Here is a 19,912-nt window from a genome sequence, read left to right on the forward strand (position 1 = left end):
CTGCTTACTTGCCTGCCAGTTGAGCCTCTGATCCTCTTCTGTTTGGAACTACTTTTCCTGTTGGGTGGGGCAGGAGCCACTCCCTAGATTCAGAACACTGGAACTCTTCTGGAAAGCAGGAACTCTTTTCTTACCTAGGCGTGGCTGTGGAAGGAGACACCTAAGCACTACAGGAGGCTATTTAAACCACACCCGATGGATGAATCTTGCTTTGCGTTATTCTGCATCCTCTGCAGCAGAACGCTCATCGTGTCTTTTGCATCTGATCCTGGGCCTAAGGAAAAAAGGCTTACCATCCTGAATCCAGTCTTCAGCAACACCTATAAAGACAAGAAAGAACAGGTTAGCATTACGGTCTTCAGTGACAGCTCTTCACTTACCTGGTCCATCGGCTGTCACCAACGCCTCGCGCTGCATTCCTGCATCTGAAAGACAAAGGCTTACCTACTCTTCGTGCGCTCCGGAGGTCTTCACACTGCATTCCGGCATCTGAAAGACAAAAGCTTACCAACTCTTCGCACGCTCCGGAGGCCTTCGGCGCTGCATCCCGCATCTGAAAGACAAAACAAGGTGCGTTTAAAGACATTGGGGGAACTTTAATACTCACGTGCCATTACTCCTTTCCACATCTAACCCAGTGGGTATTCCGGCACCCTGCAGCCGCTCCGAACTTGTACCTGCAAAATAAAAAGACAGTTAGAGCGCATCGTGAAGCAGGCAACAAGCGCTTACTTACGTGCTTCCAGGCGCTTCTATTCATCACACGGGCTCCATCTTCAACTCACTTCAGCCCGTCATCTGCCATCGCCGGAACCCTGCAAAACAAGAAACATCATTACTAAAGACTTTAAAGACATTAGAATTACTCGAAACTTACCGTTCGTGCAGTAAACGACGGACAGCAGTCCTCTGAAGTCAAGAGGCCTGCTCCCCTTATCCAGTGAAGAAACTGGTTACAGCACCCTGCCCCGAGGCAGATGGAGAGCACGGCGTTCACTTACCTAAGGTGAGAGCGTTAACCTTTGGGGTTCTACAGGAGAAGAGAAAGGGAAGAAGAGAGAGACATTCAATAACCCAGTTCCTTAATCCCATATTTTCTATCTGCAGACATCTTACCCTTCGAGTCAGACATACAGTGCACAGAGGTCCAGCCCAAAGAGCCAGCCGTGTGTTACACATCACCTTTGAAGATACGGTATACGCCCAGTCAAGACCGGCGCCTCTACGGGAATCAGGTGAGCGTTACAGAACGCAAAGCCTACCACAAAACTCCCGTCCAGGCGCTATGGAAACCTCGGATACCGACCAGCTAGCCCAGTTACTTGGGGAACTAAGGGCAGAAGTGCATGCAGCCCGTCAGGAAACGAACGCTCTAAGAAGGGAACTGATTATTTCCAAGGAGCGAACAGATGATCTCGCTAGACAATTGCTACAGTCACAAGCCGGACAGACCCCGTTACCCGCATCTGGGGGAAATCTTCCTTCTACATCCTCTATGAATCCAGTGCAGATCAACCTACCTGGGAATGTACCTCTGGCTCCGCCCGAACGATTTTCTGGTGACCCAAAGAGGTTTGCAGTATTTATCAATCAGTGCCGGTTGCATTTCTTATGCCGGCCAGCAGCCTTTCCAACTGATCAAGCTAAAGTAGCTTTCGTACCTTAGTGGCAATGCGGCAGACTGGTCGATCCCTCTAGTAAATCAAGATGATCCGGTCCTCCATGATTTTCAAGCTTTTCAGCTTAGTATGGAAAAACTGTTCGCAAGACATTCACAGGGGCAGGCCTTGGACAATGAGCTTCTTTCGTTGCGACAAGGTAATCAAGACCTTTTGGCTTATATTGCATCTTTCAACAGACTGATAGTGGAAACTCAATGGCCTGAGGACAAAAGGATTACGCTGTTTTATAGAGGTCTACGTGGAGAGCTCAAAGATGTGTTAGCCCAAGTAGTGAATCCCCCACAAGATTGTTCGGACTATATAGACTTAGTCGTTCAAATAGATCACAGACTGCAGAACAGGAAGGCTGATCGTTCCAAGTTTGATGCTCGAGTATTTTCCAAACCGCCAACTCCTTCCAAAGGAGTAGACTCCGGTGAACCCATGCAAATAGGGGGTCTGAAAGGTCCTCTAACACAAAAGGAGCGGGAAAGGAGAAAACAGTTGCAATTATGCCTCTATTGCGGAAACTCAGGGCACTTTCTTCGAGACTGTCCGGTGAAACCTGCCAAGAAGGCAGTAGGAGCTGCAGTTACCAAAGTTACAAACTCTGAGGAGGGAAACAACCTCGCCCGACAAGAATAGAGGTCCTCTTGCCGAGCGTGAAAACCAGTTCCGTGACCTCGCATTTCGTGATACCTATGGTCCTCATTAGCCCTGATAATCCGGATCGATTACATGCAATTGAAGCTTACGTCGACAGCGGTGCCATCGGCAATTATGTGGATCATGAAATGGTTTTGAGGATGAATCTAACTCTTTGTCCCAAGGCTGTAAAGGATGTCATTACTACGGTGGATGGTACGGAGATAGCCTCCGGGCCAGTAACGCATACCACTCAAGAGGTGACGCTAGTAAGTCAAGATGGACACCATGAGAAGATCGTGTTCGATGTGATCAAGGCCCCTCAGTTTCAGATTATTCTAGGAATACCTTGGTTAGAGAAACACAATCCTCTGATCGATTGGCGAGCAAGAACGGTCCAGTTTCCAGAATGTGTCTCTACATGTCACCCTCCACCTGGTGTTGCACTGGCAGCAATTTCTTCAGAGACTCCCCAGTTACCTCCCGAATACCTAGAATACCAAGATGTTTTCCGGAAGGATCAGGCTAACTCTCTACCTCCTCATAGGTCTTATGACTGCCAGATAGACCTGATACCTAGATCTACTCCTCCTTGTAGTAGAATTTATGCCCTCACCGAGCCTGAGAACCTTCACCTTCGACAATACCTGGCAAATGGGTTTATTCGTCCTTCCAAGTCCCCTGCTGCTTCAGCTTTGTTCTTCGTTCCAAAAAAGGAAGGAGACCTTAGAACTTGTATAGATTATCGCTCCCTGAACCAGATCACCGTTAAGAATAGATATCCATTACCTTTGATCCCTGAACTCCTGGACCAAGTCAGAAAAGCATGCATATATACAAAGCTGGATCTTAGAGGAGCTTACCACTTGGTACGAGTAAAAGAGGGCGATGAATGGAAGACGGCCTTCCGCACCAAGTATGGGCTATTTGAATATCAGGTCATGCCCTTCGGACTTTGCAATGCCCCGGCCGCCTTTCAATATTTTATGAATGATGTCCTCAGAGAGCTCATAGATGTGTGTGTTGTTGTTTACATTGACGACATCCTTGTTTATTCTTCATCGGAATCTGAACATCGGAAACATGTGAAAATGGTCCTCGAAAGATTGCGTCAACACAAACTTTTCGCTAAGTTGGAAAAATGTGTTTTCAACGTGACTGAAGTTGAATTCTTGGGATTCATATTATCACCTGGAGGAGTGCGTATGGATTCAAAGAAGGTCGATGCAGTTCTCAAATGGCCATCACCATCCTCCGTAAAAGGTGTGCAAAGCATGTTAGGCTTCGCTAACTTTTACCGCAGGTTTATCCCCGAATTCTCTCGAATAGTCCAGCCCATCACTGCCTTGTTAAAGAAAAACAAACGTTTTGAATGGTCTACCGAGGCGGAACAAGCTTTCCAGGATTTGAAGACTAAATTTATCTCTGCACCAATCTTAAAACACCCTCGCCCCGAACTCCCCTACATCGTGGAAACTGATGCTTCAAGCCTTGCCATGGGGGCAGTTCTATCACAAAAGGACCCGGCAACCAATCAGTTGCATCCCGTGGCATTTTGGTCCCGCAAATTCTCGCCTCCTGAAATCAATTACACGATTACTGACAAGGAACTTCTGGCTATCAAGTCTGCCTTTAAGGCTTGGCGGCATTATCTGCTGGGGGCCCGACACACCGTTACTGTGATTACGGATCACCGAAACCTGCAATATTTGAAAACCGCAAAAGCCCAATCCTCTAGACAACTCCGTTGGGCATTATTCTTTGCCGAGTTTGACTTCATAATTACCTATCGACCTGGTACAAAGAACGGTAAAGCTGATGCCCTTTCTCGGATGGGAGTGGAAGAACACTTGATCAACCCTAAACCTGTACCAATCATTCCCGAACAAAGAATTCTGGGTGTAATCGCCACAGAATCCATAGAGGAAGTTAAGGATAAAGCCAGGCAACTTGTAACTCCAGCAGACATACAGAATTGGCATCTGCAGGGAAAGGACTTTGCAGTAAAGGACAACTTATTGTATTTCAAAGAACGATTATACCTACCCAGCACAGATTTACAGAAAAAAGTAATCTCTTGTTATCACGATTCTTTAATGGAAGGACATCCCGGTATGGCCAAGACCTCGGAAAAGATCGAGCGCTACTTCTGGTGGCCGTCTTGGAAAAAAGATATCAGAGACTTTATAATGTCCTGTGGAGTATGCGCCCAAAACAAGAGTCAAAAGGAAAGACCAGCAGGCCTCTTACGCCCTATTGACATCCCACCTCGCCCTTGGCATACGCTTTCTATGGACTTCATCACCGATCTACCTCCATGCTCCGGATACAATACGATTCTAGTAATCGTGGACTTATTCTCCAAGATGGCGCATTTCATTCCGCTCAAAGGCTTGCCAACAGCAGCAACTCTGGCCCGAGAATTTCTCGAAAACATCGTCCGACTGCACGGTTTTCCTTCGGTTCTAATTTCGGATCGAGGTAGTCAATTTATTTCTCATTTTTGGCGAAGTTGCTGTCGGTCGGCTCAAATTGATGTGAGACTATCGACCAGTCACCACCCTCAAACCGACGGACAAACCGAGAGGACCAATCAAACTCTGGAACAGTATTTACGCTGCATGCTGCAACAAACTGAAAAAACTTGGAAAGACATCCTTTGGATAGCCGAATATGCCTACAATAACTCTGTCCATTCGGGAACTGGGAAAACCCCGTTTTTTCTTTTGTACGGCAGTCACCCTCGAACCTCGGAGTTGGATCCCCTCCAAGATCTTGAAACACCAGCAGTAGACTACCTGCATTCTACAATCACCCAAGCCTTTAAGGAAGCTGTTTCTCACCTTCAAAGGGCTAAAGAACAATACAAGAAAGGAGCAGATCAACATCGGAAGGAAGCCCCTCAATATCAAGTAGGGGATCAAGTCTGGTTATCCACCAAATATCTACCTCTAAAAGGGCCACGCACATTCAACCCAAGATACCTTGGTCCCTATTCCATCACTACCATAGTAAACCCAGTAGCGGTCAAGTTGGACTTGCCCCCGCACATGAAGATACATCCGGTCTTCCAGATCTCTATATTAAAACCCGTGCAACCTCAAACCCGACTAACTAAATCTCCAAAACCTATCCTAGTTGATGGAGAACTCGAGTTTGAAGTCAAAAGCATTCTGGACTCCAAGATCTCCAAATCTAAACTATGTTACCTAATTGACTGGAAAGGCTACGGCCCCCAAGAGAGATCCTGGGAACCTGCTGAATATGTCCACGCTCCTCGCCTATTCAAAAGATTTCACCGAACATTTCCTGACAAGCCAAAACCCCCGGAGAAGCCCGGTTTGGGAGGGGCCTTGAGGGGGGGTACTGTCATGATCTCTGCTTCCAAAAGGTCAGGGTTTTCCCAACTCCCTTGGAAGCAGATCCATAACCCAGGTTCCGAGTGCCAACCAGTCCCAATTGGGACCTTTTGGACCCAGTCCTGGCGCCAGTGGCACCAGGCTCATAAATATGCCCAGTCCCAGCGCTGGAAGCGCCAGGCTCATAATGCTCGGGTGGACTTACCTGCAGCAGACCATGCTGCTTACTTGCCTGCCAGTTGAGCCTCTGATCCTCTTCTGTTTGGAACTACTTTTCCTGTTGGGTGGGGCAGGAGCCACTCCCTAGATTCAGAACACTGGAACTCTTCTGGAAAGCAGGAACTCTTTTCTTACCTAGGCATGGCTGTGGAAGGAGACACCTAAGCACTACAGGAGGCTATTTAAACCACAGCCAATGGATGAATCTTGCTTTGCGTTATTCTGCATCCTCTGCAGCAGAACGCTCATCGTGTCTTCTGCATCTGATCCTGGGCCTAAGGAAAAAGGCTTACCATCCTGAATCCAGTCTTCAGCAACACCTATAAAGACAAGAAAGAACAGGTTAGCATTACGGTCTTCAGTGACAGCTCTTCACTTACCTGGTCCATCGGCTGTCACCAACGCCTCGCGCTGCATTCCGGCATCTGAAAGACAAAGGCTTACCTACTCTTCGTGCGCTCCGGAGGTCTTCACACTGCATTCCGGCATCTGAAAGACAAAAGCTTACCAACTCTTCGCACGCTCCGGAGGCCTTCGGCGCTGCATCCCGCATCTGAAAGACAAAACAAGGTGCGTTTAAAGACATTGGGGAACTTTAATACTCACGTGCCATTACTCCTTTCCACATCTAACCCAGTGGGTATTCCGGCACCCTGCAGCCGCTCCGAACTTGTACCTGCAAAATAAAAAGACAGAGCGCATCGTGAAGCAGGCAACAATCGCTTACCTACGTGCTTCCAGGCGCTTCTATTCATCACACGGGCTCCATCTTCAACTCACTTCAGCCCGTCATCCGCCATCGCCGGAACCCTGCAAAACAAGAAACATCATTACTAAAGACTTTAAAGACATTAGAATTACTCGAAACTTACCGTTCGTGCAGTAAACGACGGACAGCAGTCCTCTGAAGTCAAGAGGCCTGCTCCCCTTATCCAGTGAAGAAACTGGTTACAGCACCCTGCCCCGAGGCAGATGGAGAGCACGGCGTTCACTTACCTAAGGTGAGAGCGTTAACCTTTGGGGTTCTACAGGAGAAGAGAAAGGGAAGAAGAGAGAGACATTCAATAACCCAGTTCCTTAATCCCATATTTTCTATCTGCAGACATCTTACCCTTCGAGTCAGACATACAGTGCACAGAGGTCCACCCCAAAGAGCCAGCCATGTGTTACACATCACCTTTGAAGATACGGTATACGCCCAGTCAAGACCGGCGCCTCTACGGGAATCAGGTGAGCGTTACAGTATCTGGCACTTCTCGCCCACTGCATCGCTGCTCTCTGCCCCAACTTTCAGTGCTATGCGGATGATACCCAGCTCATTTTCAGGCTACCCTCGGCCTCCTCTTCTCCTTCCCTCATCTCTGACTGTCTTTCTGCTATCCAGAAATGGTGTGCCGCCAACGATCTCTGCCTTAATGCCAGTAAGACCGAGATTCTACTCATCGGCACACCCACTCCCTCCTTCCCTGCAGCTCTCTGGCTGGCCTCTCTTGGCCCTCTTCCTGCTCCTACCTGCAAGGCAAAAAACCTTGGGGTCATCTTCGACTCCACACTCTCCGTCTCTCCTCACATTTCTGACGTTTCTAAGAAGTCACACTACCAGCTGCACCTCCTCAGAGGTATCCTTCCTTTCCTCTCCTTCCCCCAGAAGCTCACTGTCTACAGAGCCCTGCTTCTCTCAAAACTGGACTACTGTAACAGCCTTTATCTAAATCTTCCTGCCTCTACTCTCCGCCCTCTGGAACTCATCCAGAACAGGACTGCGAGACTTGTCCTTGGCCTCAAGCCCAGGGACCGTATCTCTCCAGGACTGAAATCGCTACACTGGCTCCCTGTGGCTGCGAGAATTAAGTTCAAAACCCTCTGCATTGTCCACAAGGCCTTCTGGGACCTGGGGCCAAAATACCTTCAACTCTCCCTTCCTAAATATCTTCCTTTTCGAGCACTTCGCTCATCCGCCTCCGACTCCCTCAGGGTCAGCCGCTTCTCCAAGCAACGAGTTGGGGGGGAGATCTCTCTCCGCAGCAGGGGCCTCCCTCTGGAACAGCCTTCCTGCCTCCCTGAAACTTGAGGAGAACCATCTCCGGTTCCGGGAGCACCTCAAAACCTTCCTCTTTGCTTCTGCTTTCTCTTCCCCTCTCCCCTGCTAAATCACAAACTGTACTGAATCAGCAACTGGGCCACTCACCAATCTCGGTCCTTGGCCCAGCCACTTTCCCCTGCACTGTGGGACTGTCTCTGTATCCCTACAGCCCCCCTTCCCAGCACTTGTCTGCACTTATCTTGCACTTGCCACCAGCTGGCCCTTATTTATCTTGTTCGTTACTAACCCTGTACTGCACTTTCCCCTCTCCCTTTCCCCCCTCACACTTTTCCCGTTCCCCATACCCATGCACTTGCGCGATCTGAATGACACCTGGCCTAGTAGGATCGTTGTCTGTCTCCCCTTGTTCCCCCCTCCCTGCCTCGTCGCACCTTGAAACACTTGTGTATAGGCGCGTTACAAATGCCATATCATATCATATCATATTGTATATATATAATAGTGACTGTGTGCTGAATTTACTTACCTCTTTTGTGCTAGTGTAATTTACAAGTGTGTCTTTAAATAAATAATTATATACTTTTACATCAAAGCTCTGGTCAGTGTTTGCTTGTGCTACTGTATCTCTGTACCTATTGTGTATACTCTACATACTGCCTAACTCTTCTTGAGGGAAGTCTTACTGCTCAGCAACAGCTACCAAGTGAATCTGTGTGATACAGACTGCTACCAAGTGGGTTTACTGCCAAACACCTGTAGTCCTAAATCTCTTGCAGTGGTTCCTAAGGGAACTGCACAGGTTGCTGCCTAACACTGGTGGCAGCAGTGGGATTTGTATTGAGTATACATTTTAGTGTGCTTATAGATACCTTAGTGCAACTAACCAAAAAGCTTATCACTAAAAAAGTTTTTTCTAAAACATGTCAACTATGGAAAGTTATAGTCAAGAGTCCCTTGCTACAAAAACTGCTGATTGTTTAAGAGTTCTCTGTAAGCATAAGAATCTCCTGACTAAAGGCAAGAAAATGGAGCTAATAGAAAGGTTGTTAGCAAACCAAAGTCTGGATGGCTGTTCAGAGGAACCTACCACTCCAGCAACTGTAGATAACAGCAATGATATTGATATGAATGCTAGTATTGATAACTTTGAGTCAGAAGAGGAGGTGGAAGATGTTAGAGTTGTCTCCCCTGGGCCTCTACCTGCCCTGCCAGCTGTACCTACTGGACCCTTACCAGGTCTCACACTTAATCCTCAATATATGGAACTAGAAAAAATGAAGCTTGAATTAGAATTCAAAAGAATTAATGCTCAAACAGAACAACGGCACCAAGAACTAAGGCTCAGAGAAATGGAGCTCAACCATGAGCTAGAAATAAAAAAATTGTCTGTGGAAAGTGCTTCTCTCTCCGAATCCTCTAGGAGTTGCAGTCCCAAAAGACCCTGGATGCCTAATGACTTGGTGGGTATGTATGAGCCTTAGTTGGATGTGTTGGATTGGTTGAGTTTGTTTGAATAGAATAATGGGCTCCAGAACATTACAGGAAATGAGTACTTTCCTGGTTGTTCTCTAGGCTCCCCCCCTGTTGCAACTGATGTGGTAATGGAGTTGGGGGAGGAGGATAAGAAGCATTATGAATGTGTGAAACTAGCTTTGATAGCTAGATTTGGGAAGACCCCTTCCCAGTACCTTAAGAGGTTTAGGACCCTCAAAAAGCATGATGGTACCCCTTGGGCTACCTGGGTGAGTGAAAGTTTGAAGAACTTAGAGGGATGGATTAAGGGTTACAAGGTGAACACTTATGAGGGAATGAAGAATCGTGTGATGTTGGAGTCAATGTATGATGCCTGCTCTCCTGAGCTCAGACAGCACTTGGCTAATTCAAAGGAATTAGATTCCAGAAAACTAGCTAAGGCTGCTGACTTGTGGGCTGCCAACAGGGCTACTCACAAGGACTCTGGGGTAACTCAGTAAAAGGATGAGGGGAAGCAGCCAAAAAAGGACTCCAATGAGAATTCTAATAATTCCAATCCCAAAGAGGGCCCCAAACTGAACAATAAGGGTAAACCACAAGGTAAACCAAATTAGAGTAGTGTACCCTCTGGTGGTAAACCAGAAGGAGGTCAGAGCAAGCCACCCTTCCAGAAAGCATTTGGTAAATGCTTTGTTTGTGGCTCACCTGACCACGTGAAAGGAGATCCCACATGTAAGGGTAAACCTTCAGGGGTCCAACTTGTCTCCTTAGCCTTCGCTTCAGAGGAGGAAGTACAAATGGCAAGTGGAAACTTTCTACTGCTAGCTGATGAACCCATTGGAGTCTCAGCCAGTGTTTCTTTAGTGTCTGTGGGAACAACTGAATTTAGATGTCTATAACTCTATCCCAGATAATACTAAAGAGTAGTATAAGGACAGTGTCCAGGTGAATGGTCAGGAGACTCCTGCCATTAGGGACACTGGGGCCAGCATAACTGTGGTGGATAAATCTTTTTTTCAGGCTGGGGATGTTGCTAAGGCACCCAAACGCCTCACCAAGTTAGCTGGAGGGCTTGTGCAGATGCTTCCCCAATTACCAGTTCTCATCCAGTGTAATGACATGACTCTGAAGATACCTGTCAGCATATAAAGTGAGGTACCAGGAAGGGTTCTGTTGGGTAATGACCTGAAGACTCTAGTGTCACATACCCCCAGACCTCCTAGTAAAAGGTTACAGGAGCTCACCAGACCTGCAAGGGAGAGAACCATGAGAGGTACTCCCAAGGAGATGATGAAAAAAGATATCACTCCTACTTCACTGGAGTTACAACTTGCTATCACTGAACAAAAAGAAGCAAAGGGGAAACCCAAGACTTCCAAGAAACAGCCAACAGCAAGCACTCCAGTGCTTCCAACAAGGACCTCCCCTAGGTTGTCCAAAGTTACACCTGTAACTCCACCTCCAGCTAAGGCTGAGAGGGAGGTACAACCCTGTATGGGGAGCTAGACTCTGAAGAAGAGCTAGTGGAAGGCCAAGAACTCATTGGAGATCTGGATCCTGTTGACCATCCTGAGCTGCAGTCTTTACTGGCAGAAGGTGGACCCAACAGGGCAGACTTCAGTAAGGGACAGAGAGAATGTCCAACTCTGGAAGGTCTTCGCCAACGGGCAGCTTCTCAGGCTGATGGGCAAGAGCCTGGGAAGTATAGGTTGCACTGGGAAGATGGCCTCTTCCACAGTGAACCAACTGAGTCTGCACCTGGAGTCTACAAGCGGCTTGTAGTACCTCAAGAAAACAGACAACAGTTCTTGCAACTAGCCCATGAGATTCCTTTGGCTGGTCACTTGAGTTTCAAGAAGACCAAGGAAAGGCTCTCGCTCTACTTCTATTGGCCAAAGATGGGGGCTGAGGTAGATAAGTTTTGCAAGAGCTGCCATACCTGCCAGACTTCTGGTAAGGTGGGGTCAAGAATGTGGCACCTTTAGTGCCTCTCCCAGTTGTGGGAGTCCCATTTGAGAGGGTAGGGCAATCCCTTGTTGGTCCCCTTGATCCCCCCCAACCTCATCAGGCAACAGGTTTATCCTTGTTGTAGTAGACCATGCTACTAGGTACCCTGAGGCAATTCCTATGAGGACTGTTACAGCTCAGGCTGTGGCTAAGGCCCTTCTTGGTATTTTTACCAGGGTTGGGTTTCCTAAGGAAGTAATCTCTGACAGGGGGTCAAATTATATGTCCCACTACATAAAAGCCATGTGGAAAACCTGTGGAGTTACTTACAAGTTCTCTACCGCCTACCACCCTCAGACAAATGGGCTGGTAGAAAGGTTCAACAGAACCATGAAGAGCATGATAGGTGCTTTAGAGGATCCCCTTAAAAGGAAGTGGGACCTTCTATTGCCATGCCTTCTCTTTGCTTATAGAGAAGTCCCTCAGGAGGGAGTAGGTTATTCTCCCTTTGAACTTCTCTATGGCCATCCGGTCAGAGCTCCATTGGCCCTGATCAAGGAGGGGTTGGAGAGTGCTCCTTCTCCCAAGCCAGTCAGAGTGACTGACTATGTGATAGGTCTCCGCAGAAGAATGTCACAAATGATGGCAGAAGCTAGTGATAACCTGAAAGCTGGACAAGCCCTGGTCAAGCATTGGCATGACCAGAAGGCTAACATGGTTGAGTTCACTCAAGACCAGCTAGTTCTAGTTATGATCCCAACAAGGCAGAGGGCCTTGCAAGATAAATGGATGGGACCCTTCAAGGTTGTGGGTAAACTTGGAGAGGTGGACTATCTGGTGGACTTGGGCAATCCTAAGGAGGCTCCTAGAGTCTTCCACACCAACCAACTAAAGGCGTATGTCTCCAGACCTGAAGTAGGAGCCTTGCTTCTAGCTTCAACAGAAGAGGAAGAAGAGAGCGAAGCTCTACCTGATCTCCTCAGAGGCTTACCCGTGGACGAAAAGATTGAATGAGTAAATCTCTCTTCAAATCTGACACCTGAGCAACAAGAAGAGTGCAAAGATATGTTAAATCAGTTTGCCTCTCTGTTCTCACTTTCACCAGGCTTGACCCCTTGGCGACAGCATGATATACTCACTGGTGACTGTCTGCCAGTCAAAAGCAGAGGATATAGAATGTCAGAAAATGTAAGGACCCACATCAAAGGGGAGGTCAAGAAGATGCTTGATCTCTGGGTAATAGAGCCCTCTACTAGCCCATGGTCTAGCCCAGTTGTGATAGTACCAAAGGCAGGATCCAAAGAATTGAGATTCTGCGTGGACTATAGAGCTCTTAATGCCGTCACCAAGACTGATGCCCACCCTTTGCCAAGGACAGATGAGTTTGTGGATAGACTTGGTTTAGCCAAGTTCCTCAGCACATTTGACCTTACGTCAGGCTATTGGCAAATAGCCCTGACAGACCATGCCAAGGAGAAGACTGCATTTTCTACCCCAGTGGGTTTATACCAATGTAAGGTTATGCCTTTTGGATTGAAGAATGAACCTGCTACATGCCAAAGAATGGTGAATCAGGTTCTGAATGGGATGGAGGACTTCTGCATGGCATACTTGGATGACATTGCAGTATTCAGCCAATCCTGGGAAGAACATGTGAACCACTTAGGGTATGTTTTGCAGGCTCTTGGACAGGCCAATCTGACCATAAAGGCAAGTAAATGCCAAATTGGTCAGAGTAAGGTGGTCTACCTTGGGCATGAGGTAGGAGGTGGAGAAATAAGACCTTTGCTCAGTAAGATTGAAGCTGTGCAAAATTGGACAACACCTACTACTCAAACCCAGGTGAGATCCTTCCTAGGCCTCACCGGGTACTACAGGAATTTCATTGAGAAATATGGGACCATAGCTTCTCCACTGAATGTGATCTCCTCTCCAAAATTCCCTAAGAAGGTCAAATGGAATGAGGAATGCAATCGGGCCTTTGAAAACCTGAAGAAAGCTCTTTGCCAGGCACCAGTATTGAGAGCTCCTGACTACCACCAAACTTTCATTGTGCAGACAGACGCTTCTAATGGAGGTATAGGTGCAGTCCTTAGCCAACTGGATGAGAAGGGTAGGGAGCACCCCATTTTCTTCATCAGTAGAAAACTGAAGGATCCTGAGACAAGGTGGGCAACAATCGAAAGAGAATGCTTTGCTATTGTGTGGGCACTGAAGAAGTTTAGGCCATACTTGTATGGTTCTACTTTTGTCCTTCAGACTGACCACCAACCCTTGAAATGGTTAATGCAAATGAAGGGAGAACATGCAAAACTATTGAGATGGTCAATCTGCCTGCAAGGGTTTGATTTCACCATTGAGCACAGGTCAGGGTGTCACCATCAAAATGCTGATGGACTCTGTAGGATGTATGTCATCGACTAGAGGTATGAGGTTCATCCAGGAGTGGATTAAATCCTCCTGTCCCTTAGTCTGGGGGGCGGGGGGACTAGTGTTGGGGAGAATTCTCTGTAAAGGCTAATTTCCCAAACCTAGTGAGTCCCCCAGCAGCTTTGCTGGATTTTTGGGTTTTATTTTTTTCTCCTGCTAAGAGTGGGACTCCTTTACTCCCACTCTTAGACATGATTTGAGGTGTTCCTTTATCTTTCGATGTGTTTCATGGGCTATGGGGTCTTTTACTCCATAGGGTCTCATGTGTTTTTTAATGTGGGTTACACAGCACCCTCTGTGCCGTAACTCAGGGGTGTCGTAGCGACCCCCCAACATAGACTCCATACCCTGGGACTGACTACTGTCTCCCAGGGCATGTAAAGTCACCATTGGCTTTACTAGTCCCAAATTATGAACAGAAACCAGTACAAACCATCATATTGTGGACGTACTGGTCGGGGCAATTCGATTGCCCCGGGGTCTGTTGTTCGAGGGGGCACGTCTCTGTCCCCCCTGATCGAGTTTTGGCTGGTGGCAGTGGATACTACCTTTTATATTCGACCGCAAATATATCTCTATGGGATTTTCCCATTGTTCGAGGCTCCCAACTTTATTTAATTCTTATAGCCTCGAACATACCGCCGGTTTATTTATTTAATATTCATTCACCGGTTGGTATTGTTTGCCAGAACTCGATTCTAAAAGGGCGTTTGTGTTCTCTTCTGTGACTCCAACCCAAGTCGAGCCCTTTGTTCCACTTTTTGGCGGGCTTCTCCACAGAAGCCTCCAGAAGTGGTGCCACTCTGTCTGGGTACCACAGGAGGTGTGGGAGGGGGTTTAGGCACCCTGTACTGGGTTACTTTGGTAACTCAAGTCGCACTCTTGTGTGATTGGCCCAAGTGGTGAGCCGGCCGGTTCACCACTTAGCATGTTTGATTGACAGCTGAGTGAATGGGGGTGTGCTGCATAAAAGCAGGGCTTTGGGGACTGAAACTTCAGAAGTTGCCACAGGACCTAAGAATCCGAGGAGGGAGAATCTGAGCTGACCTGCAACGACAACACCACCGGTGGAGCCCTGCTGAACCGTCTCACCACTTTTCCCGACGACAGAGGAGATCTCTAGTCCGGAGAGTCCTCTTCCTTTGACTGGTGGGGATAACCAGTTTTGCCTTCTTTTCACCTTCTTGGAGCATCTCGTGGCCGCCTTGCCCGTGCCAAGCACCCCGGCAACCGGAATACCACGGTTTACCACTACCGCGAAGAGAAGGGTAGTACCTTTTAACCGAAGAACTCCGCGGCTGGTTTCTTCCCTGGCAGTGCAACGACCTTCATCTTTCCTCCACGGCGAGACCTCCTCTTCCTCTGGACGAAACACCGACTTGCACCCGCTGCCAGGAACAACTGCCCCCGCTGGAGCTTCCTTCACACTTAAGGTACTGTGTCCCGCCTGGCTTCCCTTGCGACAGATTGTTCGGGGTGACAGTAAAGCCTCGACTTTTTAACCTGGGCTGGCCTGGGACAACCTAGCTAACTTTTCCTGACTTTGATTTCATCCTTTTTGTGTGAACTATCTACAAGACTCTTTGGGCATAACCCCACTGTGTGAACCTGGACCCCTTCTGCTTGCTCTCTCCAAGAGCTGGGCCTTGCAATTGACTTCCTTGCTCTCCAGTAGAATTCTGCCTATCCTGCCTTACTGTGGTTCTTGTAAAAGTATTGAAACTTGTGTGCTTCCATAACTCTGCCCTTTCCCTCCTTTTTTATAACTTATTAGAGTGCCATCTTATGTTAAGCGCTCACCTCTGTCTGAAAATAAGTGGTGTTTCTAACTAAGACTTGTCTAATAAGTAATTAGGGTTGTATATATATATATAATAGTGACTGTGTGCTGAATTTACTTACCTCTTTTCTGCTAGTGTCATTTACAAATGTGTCTTTAAATAAATAATTATATACTTTTACACCAAAGCTCTGGTCAGTGTTTGCTTGTGCTACTGTATCTCTGTACCTATTGTGTATACTCTACATACTGCCTAACTCTTCTTGAGGGAAGTCTGACTGCTCAGCCACAGCTACCAAGTGAAACTGTGTGGTACAGACTGCTACCAAGTGGGTTTACTGCCAAATACCTGTAGTCCTAAATCTCTTGCAGTGGTCCCTAAGGGAACTGCACAGGTTTCTGCCTAACATCCCATAACGATGACCAAAAGAAAAAACAGAAACAAAGAACAGAACATGTAATAGGTAATCGTGCCCCAATTTACTTGAAAAAGCAAATCATCCTGATTAGCTTTTTTGAGCAAATTGGGGCAGGAGATGTAGTTGGGGGTGATACATCTCATTGTACTTGTCTCCCACGTCATCTCAATCGGTTGCCTAGTTACCAACATTCAAGCCTGTCCCAGCATTAACAGATTTTGTAATAGATCTGAAACCACACCAGATTGCGCTTTTCCGCCATCGCATATTCACTTTTCCTGCGAGAAACACACAACACGGATGCAATATTCCTGTTAACACAGAGAGCTTTACACATAGTCTTTGCCTAGTTACTTCACGCACCAAACTCTGACTTAGAATCGGACGCCGCCTTGCCTGTACACACCCACGTGCAGGCCCAGCAACGGCTTCCGAGCACCATAGCAACCAAGCTATAATTGCACTCGCGCACAGGTTCATGCATCTCTCACACACAGAGCGGCAACAGCGGGTAAGAGGACCTGTCATTAGCCACAACCCAGATGGCAACATTACCAGGTAGCAACATATTCATACCAGTCTTCTGCCTTTATTAATAACTGCACCAGCAGTTCAATGCGCATTTCAGCGCGACGATTCCAGCGATCAATGGATCACGTGATTCATTCAGGTAAGCAAAGTATGCCCCCTGTAGAGACAAGAGTCAACAAATATAGGATAATATTCTTATACTCATAATCTCTCTTCACTGTGCAAGTGTAATTTTAAACACAGCCTGGCCAGGTATATGCCATAAAATCAGAATTGAGGTAAAGTAAAAATATATTCACAATCACATTTATTGACAACAGTGTTAACATTACCTATTACATGTTTTGTTCTTTGTTTCTGTTTTTTCTTTTGCTCATCGTTATGGGACATGGACTTTATTGGTATGTAACCTAATTTTATTCATGTTATATTGCAATCATACATTGTTGATAATGGTGAATGACCTGATTAACTTGTTGTTATAAAACAACATTAGAAATAGGGTTTCACCCTGATGAAGGAGTACTTAAACTCTGAAATGCATTGGCAATCAAGCCCTATATGAATTCAAGTGAAAGATGGCCTCCGACTTAAGAATAAAAAATCACGGTCTTGGAGTATGGTGATTGAATTACCATAAGGATTTGGTTCTTTATTTCTGAATGAATCGATCATCACTAATAATCCCTATTTTTTTATTTAACTATTTTTCATAAGGCCATACATTGCCTATAGTAACCCCACTTGGGGTACAGTTTGTGGGGGACTGGTTAGCTAGATGTTGCCCATCTAGCTTCTCGCTTTGCTTCCTGAGCTAACTCCCACTCGTGGGAGTGTGTGCTCTGCCTGCTCATTGCGTCCGCCACCATGTTTTCTTCTATGGCCAGATGAACTGCAGACAGAGAGATTCCTTCTTGCAGTGCCCAAAACCAGAGCTGCATTGCCTCTCTGCACAGAGGGAGCGACCCCACACCTCCTCTCGTGTTGAGGTAATGCATGGCCACTGTGTTGTCCATCATTATCAGGACACTATTTCCTCGTACAGAGGGCAGGAAGGCCTCAGCTCCAAAAGGTTGATATGCAGTTTGGACTCCGACGGAGACCAGTGACCGCCGATTGTTAGACCATTGGTGTGACCTCTCCAACCCGATAGAGAGGCGTCTGTAACCACTGTAATCTCCAGCCATGTTTGCCAAAAGGGTTCCCTCTTCAGCACATTCTCCTTGACGGACCCCCACAGGAGATCCTGCGAGACCCTGTTTGAGATCCGTACCAGATCTGTCATCCTGCTGGAGAACTGTGACCACTGAGTCCTGAGGGCCCACTGAAGAGACCTCATTCTCAGACGGCCCTCTGGCACCAAAAAAATGCAGGATGCCATGAGACTGAGCAACCTCAGAAAAACAAAGGCCGGAAGATTTGAGGCACTTTGAAATTTGTTTACCATCTGCTCTAGGTGGATAGTCCTTACCTCAGGTGACAAAGCTTTCCCTGAGGAAGAGTACAGGACTGCTCCTATGAATTGCAGCTTCTGGGAAGGTGTCATGTGGGATTTCTGGAAGTTGAGGGAGAAGCCCAGCTTATGGAGAGAATGACAGGTGCTGTTCAGATGTTCCAGAGCCTGTTCCGGCGAACAGGCTCTGATCAGCCAATCATCCAGGTAGGGGTAGATGTGAATCCCCTCCCTCTGTAGATTTGTGGCCACCACTGCCATCAGCTTGGTAAAAACCCTCAGGCAGAGTTCAGCTCGAATGACAGTACCCAAAACTGATAGTGAGAACTGTCAATGTCGAATCTCAGGTATTTTCTGTGCTCGAGATGAATCGGCACAAGAAATAAGCATCCTGAAGATCCAATGACACCATCCAAACCTGGAGCTGAATACGAGAGAGTGACCATCTTGAACTTGTCCTTACTGAGGAACTTGTTCAAGCATCTAAAGTCCAAGATGGGTCACAACCCTCCGTCCTTTTTCCGGATCAGAAAATAAGGAGTGTACCAGCCTTGATTGCTTCCCGCTACAGGTACCTGTTCATTTGCACCCTTCTACAAGTGTCTGAACTTCCGGTATGAGGAGCGGATCTGGTACTTTCAAGGACTGGCCTCCTGGTGAACAGTCTAGTTGTCTCTTTAGAAAAGGGAGGCAGTAACCATGGTCGACTGTAGTGCCCAAGCATCTGTTTAATACTTCACCATTCTTTCAGATGCTGGGATAACCTGCCTCCCACCGCTGTCGAATGATTCAAGTTTTCAAAGTGGTTTTGTGGCACTGGTTGGTGCAGAAGGGAAGGCAGTGGAAACTGCTGCAGCTCCTCTGCCTGTACGTCCTCAACCGTCTCGAGGTTGCCTTCTCTGTCCCCTCTGGTTAAATTGACCTCTTCCTCTGCTAACTGAGGAATAGTAACTCCATCCCTGAGCAGAAGATGGAGCTGTTCGACCATGTTGTGACTGCCTAATGACCTGACTCAGAGATTTCGCTGCTACCTTAGCTTTCCAAGACTTTCAACTGCTTTAGATCCATCCAAACAAGTAAGACCCTTGAAACGGCATGCCCAATAAGCTGGATTGCATGTCAGAAGCAAACCCCGATTTATGAAGCCAGGCAAATCGTCTAAGCACTGTACCAGCATCTATCTATCTATCTATCTATCTATCTATCTATCTATCTATCTATCTATCTATCTATCTATCTATCTATTATATTCTCATATTGCGCCAAACACCCATGGGCCTCAAGGCGCGCACAAGACAGATACAACAAGAAACAAAAAAGTAATGATCAGAGGGAGGAATCTATGTCAGTAGGATGAGGGAGAAGCCTAGCCCAGATCAAAGCCATAGAATGGCTAATACAATCTGCAGTGTCTAGCACTGAATGCAATGATTGGCACATAGCATCTTTACCGTCCTGAATATGGTTCATTAAGCTGTCCCTTTATTCACCCTTTGGGATGTGTTGAGATGCCATGGTTATTCCCTCCCACAAAGCATAGGTGAACTTCGCTATAGCACAAGTTGCATTTGGTGCTTTCAGTACCATACTCCCTGTGGAGAAAAAGTTATTTCCCATTTCATCAAGCCTTTAATCCTCCCTGTCCGGAGGGACTGTGTGATAGGTTGCTCCCTTAGATGCAGCAGTAGCTGCTTGCAGGCTTTGTGGACTTGGATGTTTTGAAAGAAACTCTGGATCCAGTGATGAGTGAGTCTCTGTATTTTTTTAGTGAAATCCTTGTGAACTGCAGGGATGATATCTGGATTGTTCCAGTTCTCTAGAACTCTATGCTTCACGCTGTATGCAAGGGAAGGACTGGGTCCTTAGGGAGGTCCCGTCTAAAATATTTATATTTGTAAGGTCATACTGTTCATATTCAACAGATGATCTACCCCATCCAAGGTATTCAATA

This window comes from Ambystoma mexicanum, chromosome 10, assembly GCF_040938575.1.
Source record: "Ambystoma mexicanum isolate Mex_15411 chromosome 10, UKY_AmexF1_1, whole genome shotgun sequence".
NCBI classification, from domain to species: Eukaryota; Metazoa; Chordata; class Amphibia; order Caudata; family Ambystomatidae; genus Ambystoma; species Ambystoma mexicanum.